The following is a 14,103-nucleotide window of genomic DNA, read 5'->3' as shown; positions in this document are numbered from 1 at the left end:
AAGCATGAGGTACAGAAGGGGAAGAATTTGGGGTTAGGCGGGGGGGGGGGGGGGGGGGGGGGGGGAGATATTAAGGTTATGAAAAAGTGAGGGATGAGGTTAGGCAAAGAGAAGGGGAAGGCATTGCAGAGGAAGTTAGTGTTAGGTAACGGAGTAGGGAGAAGTTAATCTTTAATGTAAGCCACAGAAGTGGTAGGGACTTTGGATGGGGAGGGGGGTATGGGCTATCTGTGTTTTGGTGGCCACTAATGATCCAATCTTTTCCCTCCGATTTTACCATTTCTATGTAATATAACGGACTACCTAAATGATCCATTTAATATATTCACTCAATTTACCATTATACTACATATATTTGGTAAAATTGGATGAAAAAGATTGGCTCATTAGTGGCCACCTCTACACAGATGGGTGCAAAGCTAGGGAGGGCAGAGTTGTGCACTGGACAAGAGAGGTTAGGCTTGTATGGGAGTAATGGGAAGTTTAGGGTAGGGCATAAGGCACGGGGGAGGGGGGGCTGTGGGGAGTTAGGGGTAGACAGATAAGTTGTACTTTACCACAGAAAAAAGGAGAGACTAGAGTTAAACACAAATGGGTAAAGGCCAAAAGGCTAGTGTTTGCCAAAGAGAAGGTAGAGATCTATGCATCTATCACAGATGTTCTGTGCATGTTACAGTACAGAACTCTAAAGCTGGTATTCTTGTGAGTTGAACTTCTAGTCTGATTGCTGTCAGTAACTGCATTGGCAATGTGCAGGTTGCCATTACTGAATCTGCAGTGTTGTGTGGTTGTGTGACTATACTGTTATTATACACTTACCAAGTAGTAAATAGGATAATACTTGTGTAACGTATCACTTGCTAGAGAAATACAAATCAGTTATTTAATTGAAACAAATGTATTCTTTTGAAGACAGTGGATAAAAACATCAGGTGTGCTGTTGTCATCTGTACAGTGTTGGTTATGCACTGTTTTCTCTGCATGCATTCTTTTTTTTTTTTTTTTTTTTTTTTCTTATTTTTTCAATGCAGAATAGTGATGATTGTTTCCTTCTTTAGAGTGTTTATTTGGCTGTGTATGTAAATTTGTATTTGTAGCAAAGTATTGCAGATATGCCTTTATGTAGTAAACAGGTTAGATTTGCATTGAAATCACATGGCCATCTATGGCCACTCAGCCGTCCCTTTTGACTGTGTATATTACGACATTACCAAGTGTATCAGCGCTTGGTATGTTCTATCATATTTCAGTTGGAGTAAGAAAACAAAATTACCTTTTTCATTTTATTTGTGTATTTTTTTCTTTTTTTTTACTACTTTTGTTGTACCTTGGGATTTTGGGTTCACTTGCCACAAGGGCTGTATTTTCATGGGCAATTTGTTCTTCCCAAATTTGCATAGGATTACTCTGGTTGCTTCAGTTTTCTTTCACAATCCAAAAATGTACTGGTCGGATAATCAGCTTTTGGCTTTATTGGCTGCAGAGTGTTTTATACAACAGTATGTCTGTGGGGACATTTATAAGCTCCATGGGGGCAGATACTTGTATGAATGCTTGTGCTATAAAGTATAATACATAAACAAAAAGTGGTGCACAGAAAATTCAGCTAAAATGCTCAGCGGGAATCAGAACTTGCAGGACTGAACTAGAACCTTGCGGTGCCTAATCAGATTCAGGAGTTACCAATTAATTATAGGCAGTTGATTGTTTAATCAAGCTGCCAGTTAATTAACTGACAGTTCATGAATTCTGATTAGTAGCACTCTAGTTACAGTTTTTGTTGAACCAAAATTTGTACTTTGCCAAATATTTTGCTCATCTGTAATTACAACGGTACTGTATGTGTGTGTATATATATGTTCAATGAATCTATATTGAATAGAATGCCATATACCTTGGAAGGGCAACTAAAATGCTTCTATACACTGTGGATTCTTTTGACATATCTTTTAGTGGGGCTTTGAAGATTTTCTTTTTTCCACTGAGTGCTGTTGAGATCTCTTAGTCCTTTCCCCATAATAACCTGACCGATTACACTAATGTGTCGTTCCCAGAACCCATCACCATGGAGGCCATGTTTTACACATACTGCGCTGATGAAATAGCTGTATGCAAGCTGTAATTAGAGGCTTTATCATTGTATTTTGTGTGTGTGCTATAAGCCAGCAGTTGCGAATGCGCAGTTGGCCACTGGGCATACAAGAATGATCTGCATGGGTTTGCTATGAAAAAGAATCCTTTGTTCGGTTTGCTATAAAGTGTATGGCATATATCTCTGTATTTCCATTACACTCTCCACAGCATTAGCCCTACAGAATCTTACAGATGGTCAGTAGTTGTTGTTCGGAACAGTTTTTGTGATCGTATCAGGTGACAGTTTTAGGATTGATCATTGTACAGACAACATTACTCAGCTACAGCTGACAGCCTGATCAGTTGAATGGAGAGGAGGAGGAGGAGCCGAGTATGAGGTGTTGAACAGTAGTGTTCATTCATGGAGGTCATTAAGAGATTTGGCTCCATGGATTGACGAATAATGTTGGAGTCCTATGCTGATGCTAGATTTTAGTGCAAGACAGTCATTCATGATTGTTAGAAAATTCTTGCATAAAAGAAGATCACTCCATCTAATTGTGTACAAAATGGGAGGAGGAGGCCCAATGTAGTATGCAATGGGTAAAGGTAGGTAATGAAACAGTCTTACCTCAGGTAGGAGGTTTAAAGATAATAATTTAATTGGACGCAGGAAAAGATGATGCGTTTGGCTGGACCCACCCCTTCTTCAGGTCTACAGTAAAGTCTTTTGCAGCTGCACGCACGGACTGGGAGCGTTCTAAGTCCGTGCGAGCAGTTGCATAAAGCACTGTACTTTAGACCTGAGGAAGTCCAGGGTCCAGCAAAACACGTCATCGTTTCCTGTGTCCAGTAAAATTGTTATCTTTAAACCTCCTACCTGAGGTAAGACTGCTTCATTACCCACGTTTACCCACTGCATACTACATTGGGGCGCCTCCTCCTCCCATTTTGTGTAGAGTTTTCCCCTCCCCCAAGGGGTGTCCCCTGTGATATTTATCCAGTGGTCCTTTTTCTGGAATGCGACCCAACCTATCCTGAAGAGGATACCCAATCCGCTTGGAGACGGAATTCTCCACCTATCTAATACTGTGGTTGATCAATAGCAAAGCAAGTTTGTAAGTAGTATTTGTTTTACACATTATTTTATTGTGTGGGGAAATACTACACTATCTGGCGCTCCTGGTGTTTTCTGCTTCCTTTTTCCTCTCCCGGTTCGTGAGGTTCGTCACCCGAATTTCATCAACCGGACACCCCACATCACTCGATCTAATTGTAATTTGCTTTAATTCTGCTTTAAAGTGACTCTGTAACAAAAATTACAACGTTTTTTCTACCATCCTACAAGTTCCTAAACCTATTCTAATCTGTTCTGGCTCACTGCAGCACTTTGTACTATCACGGTCTCTGTAATAAATCAATGTTTCTTTCCCTTGTCAGACTTGTCGGCCTGTGTCTGGAAGGCTGCCAACTCTTCCGTGCTGGTCTGTTCCTCTATGCACACTTCAGTGTGTGTTTTATTTACATAAGCCAGCAGCTTCTCTGCTATCTTATCAGTGATAGAAGAGAGCTGGATAAAAATCCTCCTCTGTTAGGCTGTGAAAGTAGCTGGCTGACACATACTGAGGAATTACAAACACAGGCAGAGCTGTCTGCAAGAAGCCTGTAATGTTCAGTGCATGACAGAAGAAGGGGACAGAAGGTAAACACACAAATGATCTTTTAAGATTCAAAAGGAAAGCTGTATACAGCCTGCTTGTGTATGGATGTATTTTCTATGTGTGGACATATTGTACATCAATCTACTTCCTGTTTTGGTGGCCATTTTGTTTGTTTATAAACAAACTTTTTAAAACTGTTTTTGACTACTTTTAATGCGGCGGGGAGCGGCGAAATTGTGACAGAGGGTAATAGGAGATGTCCCCTTACACACTGGTATGTTTACTTTTGTGCGATTTTAACAATACAGATTCTCTTTAAGTCAGCAACTGTGGTTTCCTATGATGCATCACTTCTGAATATGCAAATGATCTCTTTATGCTCCCAAAGCCAGGCTCACATCCAGAACTGCTGGTCTATAGCAAGTCTATAGCTTATCCATTTTACAGAGACACATCAACCCAAGGCTCTGTAAAAGTTATAAGCTATAGGCTTGCTATACACCAGTGGTTCAGGATGATTTATCCCAATGGCACCCACCGCACCGCTATCAATGAATATCATCGCATTGCGTTATGATATTGTCCATTGCGCCGAAACAGACATAGGGCTTCATTCACTAAACCGTGATAACTTAAATATCACACCTTATCAAAAACTGTATATCACACCTTATGAAAGATATCACACCTTATCAAAGTTAACACGCCTTATCATAGTAGCATAGCGAGCGCTACGAACTTATGCCTGCTAATTGGCAATGGCACTCGTCCTGCTCTGAGCCCCTGCGGGTTCTTAGCCCTCGCTATGCTACTCTGATTAGGCGTGTTAGCTTTGATAAGGTGTGATATCTTTGATAAGGTGTGATATTTGAGTTATCACGGTTTAGTGAATCAAGCCCATAGAGTGAAAGGAGCCTTACAAGATTTGGATCAATAAAAAAACATTATTTCCCAATTGCACATGCCAGTCAGATAAAATTCCTGGATCAACACACCCTGCTGGAATTACTGTACCTAGTAATTGGAGCTTTTGATGCCCTTTAATGCAAGCAAAGAATCCAAGCCCCCATTAAATGCAGAGATAGAATTTGCCATAATTATTTATGTGGTAATACTGTATATTCCACATTTTAAACTCTTTTAGTGTAAAGAACCCCTTCCTGAATAGGTGGCAAAAACTTTTTCCTCCATACACAGCTGGTCATGTTCCCTTTTCCTTTGCACAAGCCTAGGGACAACAAGATCACCTACCCCATCTGCTCCCACCTTCTCATTCTCTCTAGTTCTAGTTTAAGGCTACTTACACACCAAGACATTGCGTTTTAGGGGAAGTTATGGTCGCATAACGTGCCCCTAATGCAACGCATGGTGGTGCAGGAGAGGACGGTAGAGTGAGCCACGTTAGGCGGCTCTATCGGCATAAGGTCTCCCAGGGTGGCGCTGATTGGCCGGCGGGACCGGAGTGAGACACTCTGCATCACGTGGTCCCGCCGGCCAATCAGCGGCCGCCAGTGCAGTGCATATTAAGGTAGCCATGTGCGCGGCTACTGTAGCGGCATCTCCCCGCCTCCTCTCCGCCCCCCACTGAGCATGTGCAAACAGTCTAACGCGGCTAAAGCCGCTAGAACGCACAGCATGCTGCACTTTCACTACAACGTGTAGCGTTACATGTAACGCAACGTGGGCAGTGTGAACAGCCCACTTGTGTTACATTGCTGTGCGTTGGGGGAGCGTTACAGGAGCACTAACGTGCGCCTGTAACGTCCCTGTGTGGAAGCAGCCTAAAGAGAAACCGTAACCAAGAATTGAACTTCATCCCAATCAGTAGCTGATACCTCCTTTCCCATGAGAAATATTTTCCTTTTCACAAATGAATCATCAGGATAGCTCTGTGTGGCTGATATTGTGGTGAAACCCCTCCCACAGTGTGATGTCAGGACCATGGTTCTGACATCACACTGTGGGAGCCTTGTTGCATTGTGGGAAATAACAGCTGTTTACAGCTGTTTCCAACTGACAAAAAAGCAAGCAGCATCTCCTTCCACTGACATCACCTGCCAGCAGTGAAAACGTCGCCATGTGAGAAATGTCAGAATGTAAATCAGGGAGAGGAAAGATTTTACAATGGGCAAACACTGACTAAATCATTTATACATAATTATTGTAAAAATGAAGCGCTTTTTTTAATTACCATACATTATTTTCACTGGAGTTCCTCTTTAAAGTCAGTTATAAATTTCATGAATTTCTTAGGATCTAAAATTCAATCAGTAGAATGTTCCATGTTGTCAAACGTCCTGTGGCTCAATTGAATATGCGTGGTAACATCCACTAGTTTGACATTTTAATAAAATAATGTAGCCACTTTCCAATTCGACAAAAAAAATGTATTTGATTGACATTAAAATATTGACTGAAAATGATCACAGGAATCATTCAATGCATTGTTTGAAAAATTTTTTGCCAAAATCCATCAAAAGTACTGTACATGATCTCTCCCCCCCTTCAAGGTCTGAATTGATTCATTGGATTCACTATACTAACTCCCTTGAGAAGATCACCTCTGTTATTAGAGAAACCTCACCTTTATTCGATAAAGTGTGGGACGCATGGTCTGAATGGGCAGCACTGCCTATCTCTTGATGACCTACTGTAGCTACGGCTACCTGTTATGGTAGTTACATTTGTTTTTATGGTTATTTCTAATGCTGACACGCTATGATAATTCTGTTTATATGATACATGTATTTTTCCCTGTACTTCTGTTTTCATATTTATGCGATGTATCTTGTTGTTACTTTTCTTTCATATTCCATGTTGGACTGAAAAATCTAAATTTAATAAAAAGTAAATAGAAAAAAAAAGTACTGTACATGGTATTCCGCGCTTAACACAGACATTTTCTAATATGCCTAGAAAATGCATGTACAATGCTTGTATGTTTTTTTCAAGCTCATGTGTGTTTGGTGCCTCTTTTGTACATGCATGTGAATATCTAAAGTATTTCAGGATACAAAATGCTATAGGCCGGTTTTACACTTAAAGTGTGCAATGCCCCGCCCCTGCCACAGTTCACAAAATCATAAACATATGTTCCTGTGGCAGAGTTCCCAGAAAGGGTCATATGCATAAGGGCCCGTTCACACTGCACGCGTTTCCAGCCGCGTTTTGGAAACGCGTGCAGGTGGCCAAAACGCACGACATCAGACATTGCATAGAGTGCAATGTCTGATGTTCACACTGCATGCGTTCCGGACCTGTGCGGTCCGGGAACGCATGCTGCACGCAGATTTTGCAAAAACGCGTGGCTGTCCCATTCACTTTTCAGTGATTGGATCAGCCACGCAACGCACACAAACACGGATGGCCATGCGTTCGTACGCGTTGCGGTCCGCACGCGTTCCGCACGCATGGCCATCCGCATTTCTGATCTGAACGGGCCCTTAGGCCGCTTACCCCCTGCACGCCCCTCGCTACCCCTCACCCAGTGACATACTCCCTGCTGGACAGGAAGTACGTCACTGGGATTCCCTGGGTTTTCCATTGTTCTGCACATGCGTGCCGTATTGACTCCAATGCCTTGCGTCACCGTGGAAGTCTGACGGTAACGCACTGTTGAACCTGAGTCGGCCTAGTGGCAGATCAGGCACTTGCGGCATACCGCAAGGGACAGCAGTAAGTGTGAAACTCTCCATAGACTTTCATTGCTTTTGCGGTCCCGCAACGCAGGTTTAGCCTGCTAGCATAAAACGGGCCATAGAGATGCATGTGCAGTGGTGGGATTTCGACATATTTGCATACGTTACTCTTACTTTGATCGTGTCTGGATGCAGCACAGTGCGTTTACTTTTACAGCCTTTTTTGTGAGCCCGAAGTCTCCTCTCTCATGCAATACTATGTGAAAATTTCACATGAGCATTTGTGGGGCGTATAAACGTGGCCTTTCAATACTTGGATACCATCTGTGGGATCTAGCATATGGATTTTTATGTTGCCAGCACTTAAATATAGCCTGGAATACCACTTGACTTCTTTATTGTGGTGTTATAATTTGCTATAATAAGTATGTCAGGATTGGTAGAAACACAACAAATGAACTTCTTTTACATAGTTACATAGTTATTTTGGTTGAAAAAAGACATACGTCCATCGAGTTCAACCAGTATAAAGTACAACACCAGCCTGCTCCCTCACATATCCCTGTTGATCCAGAGGAAGGCGAAAAAACCCTTACAAGGCATGGTCCAATTAGCCCCTAAAGGGAAAAATTCCTTCCCGACTCCAGATGGCAATCAGATAAAATCCCTGGATCAACATCATTAGGCAAGTAATTGTAGCCATGGATGTCTTTCAACGCAAGGAAAGCATCTAAGCCCCCTTTAAATGCAGGTATAGAGTTTGCCATAACGACTTCCTGTGGCAATGCATTCCACATCTTAATCACTCTTACTGTAAAGAACCCTTTCCTAAATAAATGGTTAAAACGTTTTTCCTCCATGCGCAGATCATGTCCTCTAGTCCTTTGAGAAGGCCTAGGGACAAAAAGCTCATCCGCCAAGGTATTATATTGCCCTCTGATGTATTTATACATGTTAATTAGATCCCCTCTAAGGCGTCTTTTCTCTAGACTAAATAAACCCAGTTTATCTAACCTTTCTCGATAAGTGAGACCTTCCATCCCACGCATCAATTTTGTTGCTCGTCTCTGCACCTGCTCTAAAACTGCAATATCTTTTTTGTAATGTGGTGCCCAGAACTGAATTCCATATTCCAGATGTGGCCTTACTAGAGAGTTAAACAGGGGCAATATTATGCTAGCATCTCGAGTTTTTATTTCCCTTTTAATGCATCCCAAAATTTTGTTAGCTTTAGCTGCAGCTGCTTGGCATTGAGTACGATTATTTAACTTGTTGTCAATGAGTACTCCTAAGTCCTTCTCCAAGTTTGATGTCCCCAACTGTATCCCATTTATTGTGTATGGTGCTAGACCATTAGTACGTCCAAAATGCATGACCTTACATTTGTCAACATTGAATTTCATCTGCCATGTATGTGCCCATATAGCCATCCTATCCAGATCCTGTTGCAATATGACACTATCTTCCTGAGAGTTGATGATTCTGCACAATTTTGTATCATCTGCAAAAATAGCAACATTGCTCACTACTGCATCTACTAGGTCATTAATAAATAAATTGAAGAGCACTGGACCCAGAACAGACCCCTGTGGGACCCCACTGCTAACAGTCTCCCATTTTGAGTACGATCCATTGACCACAACTCTTTGTTTTCTGTCCATTAGCCAGTTCCCTATCCATGAACACAGACTCTTCCCCAGTCCTTGCATCCTCAACTTTTGCACCAGACTTTTGTGGGGAACAGTGTCGAAGGCCTTTGCAAAGTCCAAGTATATCACATCTACAGCATTCCCAATATCCATATTAGCATTCACTACCTTTGCTCGTCTTCATTATGGTTATGTATAAATTCAGGATGGTTTTCAGATTTCCTTTTGCTTTCAAGTAAAGACAGACAATATACTTTGCATAGTGTATTTTTTTTATACTTCAGAAACTGCAATTAAGAATAATATTTTGTCACGCTGATGTGGCCTTTAGTTTCCTTGGAGACGACAGTTAAGAGTTTGAGCCTGAAACCTGTACTGGAGACTCCTACTACAAATAAGAGTTTAGATAATAATGCAGCTTCTATTTAGTGTAAAAGCCCTTGTTCAGGCTTGTGTTTGTGCAATGCACAAACCATTCTTGTATTATTATTTTTTTTATTACCTGGCTGTGTTTAGAAAACTATTCTCCTGTGTCAGTGTCAGATTCTACTTGGCTAGACTGAACAGCAGACTGTGAGAGGTCCAGACTCCTCTCTTTTCAGGATGTAGAGAGTGAGGTTAAGAGTGGACACCAGCTAGTTAGTTAGGCCTCTTTCATATAAGCAGCGGAAGGCAGTGAATTATGCTGAGAATACACGGTTCTTTACTTTTCAGATAGATGGCTCGATAATTTCCGACATGTCCGATCTCTCGTTCGATCGTTTCGCGGCTCGATTTTTGATAGAAGTGAATGGAAAAAGATAAGAAAAACGAGCAGAAAAAAAGAGAATCGACTGCAAAATCGAGCGGTTAAAACGATTGAGTGGAGAATTGAGTGGCAGAAACGAACCGTGTATTCCCAGCATTCGTCGCCTCTCAGCTGCTCTCATGCACCAGACAGGCGGTGGTTAGTGCTTGGTACGGGTGCCGGATAGGCGGCCCCCCCATGGAGTCACATATGGATGCGGCCGCAGCCATGTTCAGGTGCGACATATCGTGGTTAATACTGCCATGTATCAAGCACTGTTTATCCATTTGGAAAATGCTTTTGGAAACGCAATGCTTTTTTTTTTTTTTTTTTTGTGTGTGTCCGTGTTTACATGTGGATTTCCTAGCCATAGCCTTTAACCTCTTCTGGACGACCGTAGTTAAAATCTACACCTTGTTTGTGGACGATTATTCTTGCCAGGACGTAGGTTTCAACTTCTGCATTTGTTCACTTCCACAGTTCCTTTCGGTCTTTTCAATCTAGCGACAATGCAGCCCACTCTGCTGTCATGCTGACAGCAGAGCTCTGTATCTCGTTTCATTGTAATTAGCTCCTGCCCACCTGATCACTGTGAGCCAATCACAGTCATCACAGCTTTTTTTTTTTAAAAAAAAGTAGTATCTGGTTCTAAGAGGGGCCGGGGACGCAATTGGTTAATTGTACATCTTTCCTGAAAGAATAGTACGCAACAGACTGTACGAGATGCACCAAATCATGAGCACAAAAAGACATTGATTTTCCTTTGATCAATCTGAGTGTTCAGAATAGGGATGGGTTCCCTCAAATTGTCTGATCTATGTCATTTTGATTGATTTTCACCAAAATTTGTTTAAAAGCATTGTTCGAACAGGATGAAAAATCTAGGTTGATCAGAGGCAGGTAGGAGCTGCGGTAAGTATGGGCGGTAAGATCAAAGTGTTGCACTGGATCAAACGCAGTGCAATGCGTTTGTAAATTTTCAGTAGACTCCCTGCTGGAATCAATAGAAAATCTTACCATTTTTGGTAAGAATCGATTTGTTTCTGTATCGGTTCCATTCAGGAGAAATTAATTGTTTCGGAATGTTGGGTGGAAATTTAATACGGAATAGAAAATCGTAGAAGCGCTCCAGTTGTGTAATAAAGCTTTATTGAAGTTCCGTAACAATTAATAGTTGTGAAAAAATCGTTTAACTAGGGTGATTGCCTATGAATTGAGTCTGCTGCTTCCTGCAGCTCTGTGGCCTGCAGCACTGATGGTCCCAGATGACACTCAACCAAGACTCCAGCAGCAGATGTGGCAGTAACAATGCTACGCGTTTCGGTGTTCCACTCCTTTGTCAAATCCTGACGAAGGCGTAGAACACTGAAATGCATTAAGTGCTTTTTGTTTCACTTTTGTTTATTACACGATTTTGCGCTTATTTCTGGTAAGGGCAACTTACAAATCATAACTTTGTACATACAAATTAAACAAATTATAACTGCATGGATAGCTAGACTGCAAAACAACACTTGGCTGATATTCTGTCATATTGCCAAAGCCAGAAAATGCTCAGAATGTAAGACCGTAGAACTGAAGTGAAAAATCAGACAGCGGTATCCAAACTAGAATCTGACAAGCTCTCTCACTAACAAGGCCAGGAAAACTGATGTTAAACGGAGGACTTCTTAATGACATGATATGCTGAGCATAGACGAGATAAAGATTACAGACACACCACTTAAACCATTGGAAGATGAAAGTGGTATAATTTTACTCCACAAAGGCACATTACTTGTAAAGTGCTGGGGAAGGCAGCGTGAGCTAATTGGAGTGTTTGTTTTCATCTCTGAATGTGTGTGTATGTGTGTGTGTGTTTAAGTCTTTACTGCCTGAAGTTAATTGATGGAATTTCATCTTTTAAAGCTGCAACGCTGCTCAGAACTCGGGGGAAGTGAGTTTATTAACTTAACTAGCTTTTATTGTCAGCGTGGTAATTCTGATTTCCTTCTTTTTTTTTGTAAATTAATTTAAATTGATTACCGGTATATACATAACGTATATCACTTTAAGTATCAGCATAGATAGGGGAAGTACATTAGGAGGGATAAATTATGAGATAAACACATGAGAGATAACTTGAGTCACATAAGGTGAGATAAATCATGAAATAAATTTTACATACCAATCCAACTTTGTCTGGTCTGAGTAGATGTTGCTAGGATAGATTCAAAGAAAGAGTTACCTGGTTTCCTATAGGATCACTGGGAAGCAAAAAGGAGAGACGAGGAGCCTTATGGTGCAGCATGTCAGGAGTGGCTGGATAGTGTAATGGTTAAGGGCTCTGCCTCTGACACAGGAGACCTGGGTTCGAATCTCAGCTCTTTCTGTTCAGTAAGCCAGCACCTATTCAGTAGGAGACCTTGTTCCTAGTGGCTGCAGCTCTGGCTCTTTAAGTCCACCAGGAGAAAAGCATGATATAAATATTATTTGTCTTGTCTTGACACACAACATGATATTTAGTACAGTTTTTACTCACAAGGATGGACTACATCCTGCAACCATCAATAGAGCTTCTGTGGAGATGCCCACCCCTGATCAGGTTTCCAGGCGCTGTGAGGACAGGAACTGGTTTGTCGCATGTTGCTAGGATGTCTGGTACACAGTCCACCAGGAATCCCAGTAACATCCTGTCCAGCAAGGAGCATGACACGGGGCGAGGGGTGGTGGTGGGTACGCTAGGGGTGTTTGGCCCTGTCGGTGCATATGAATTACAATTTGTGTGTTGGGGTGCGATGGCAAAGGAGCATCTCACTGCAAATGCCCTGGCCAGGTGTAAAACCGGCCGGAAGAATTACATTTTTGGGGCAAACAGTAAGAGCTTGCTTGTGAGAAGGAACACAACACAAAGTTGCGGTGCCTAAAGGCTAACATGGACTAAAAGCATTAGTGACGAATTGAGTTCGTCCATTTTTAAGCTGCATACATTTGCACACTAAATTTGCTTAATGCTACATGAACTCTTAATTATTTGCATTTCATTGACCATCTCTATTATTAAATTATTGTAGAAGTCTTTGATATCATCGCTTTTAAAGGTGCATACACACGCCTGATTCCTTCAAATGACGCGCCTTAAAGTAAACCGCTGTCTCAGTCCTGTGAAGTAAAGCATACCTGTGAAAGTAATATACATGTTGTTGCTCCATGTCTGGCGTCAGTGTAATTTTGCTCTGAGTTTGTATTTTTCGTTGTATTTGTGTATGGAGTGAGACTTGTGCCCGCCCCTTTCTTCTTTGCTAAGCTGCTTCCATTGGCCATCTGTCCCCATCTCTGTTATGTGATTTTATTGACAGGAATAGTGGGCAATGGTCTTCAATTTAGCTAGAACAGTTTTTCCTGTGAAAAAAAAAGAAACTGCAGCCCAGGACCTCATGTGGAAAACATTAGAGTTTGTTGCCCATAACGACCAGTCATGTTTCCTGTTTCATTTGCAAATCAGCACTGTAACTATGGCAGCCGGAAGCAGGACAAACACCTGAGGTAAATGACAAACATTGTTACATGCACTGAAGAAGGCAGATGCAGGGCACAGTGCCACCTCCATGAGAGACATAGAACAACATAAAACTACAGTACATAATTTTCAAATAAAACAGGTATGTCATTATTACTAATTATTCCTGTACATGCAGTCATTTTTTACACAGGTCTGCTTTAATATCCATTGGCGCTCTTACCAGCACACTGTCATTTTTTTTAAAGTAAGGCTCCATTTGAAGCAGCAGTCAGAACTGATTACATTAGCCTCAGGTATACCTTGGATTGGTGGAATTGGAGCTGGCGTATATACAGTATATGGCAGAGAGCAAGGAAGGAAGAACAGCTTTCCTGTGTTGGATATTCATAGGGTTATAAGGTCAGGTTAACAGCATACACGAACACCTTAGCTAATAGAAAGAAGACCAGGAATGGGTTATCCGTGTACAGACACAGCTGCTTGGAATTGACCACACCATTGTCAGAGAAATAAGATGTTATTTTTTCATAAATCTAGCAGTCTGGTTAGGAAAACTGAGCCGTCAGATAGTGGTGGGATTTTCTAGGTTTGAGGCACTAATAATAACCAAAATGGATAGCAATTGAACTACTTCACCATAGCGCACATAAGACAAATGGAGTGAGTAAATATGACAGGTTGTATAAATTACTGTCACGTCGTCTGTGTGAACTGTGTGCATGCAGCATGGAGACTTGTCGCTTAGAGGGGAGAGAAAACAAAGCAGATGCTTGTTATACAGCTTTAATAATCC

The 14,103-nt window shown here is 41.6% G+C and overlaps 1 protein-coding gene across 6 annotated transcripts in view; it reads left to right on the top strand.

Moving 5' to 3' along the window:
- The window catches only part of ZNF423 (zinc finger protein 423), a 464,204-nt gene that overhangs the window by 2,672 nt on the left and 447,429 nt on the right, over nucleotides 1-14,103 (top strand). The window contains exon 1 of one of the 6 annotated variants that reach the window (XM_068261036.1): nucleotides 13,159-13,333. The exons of 4 other annotated variants lie outside the window; for them this stretch is intronic. The gene's annotated coding sequence lies outside the window, so the exon portion shown is untranslated. One more of the 6 variants, XM_068261035.1, reaches the window with a different exon arrangement.

This window comes from Hyperolius riggenbachi, chromosome 11 (assembly GCF_040937935.1).
Source record: "Hyperolius riggenbachi isolate aHypRig1 chromosome 11, aHypRig1.pri, whole genome shotgun sequence".
Classification (NCBI taxonomy): Eukaryota; Metazoa; Chordata; class Amphibia; order Anura; family Hyperoliidae; genus Hyperolius; species Hyperolius riggenbachi.
Note: the sequence above shows the minus strand (reverse complement) of the source record. Positions and strands in the feature narration are given on the sequence as shown.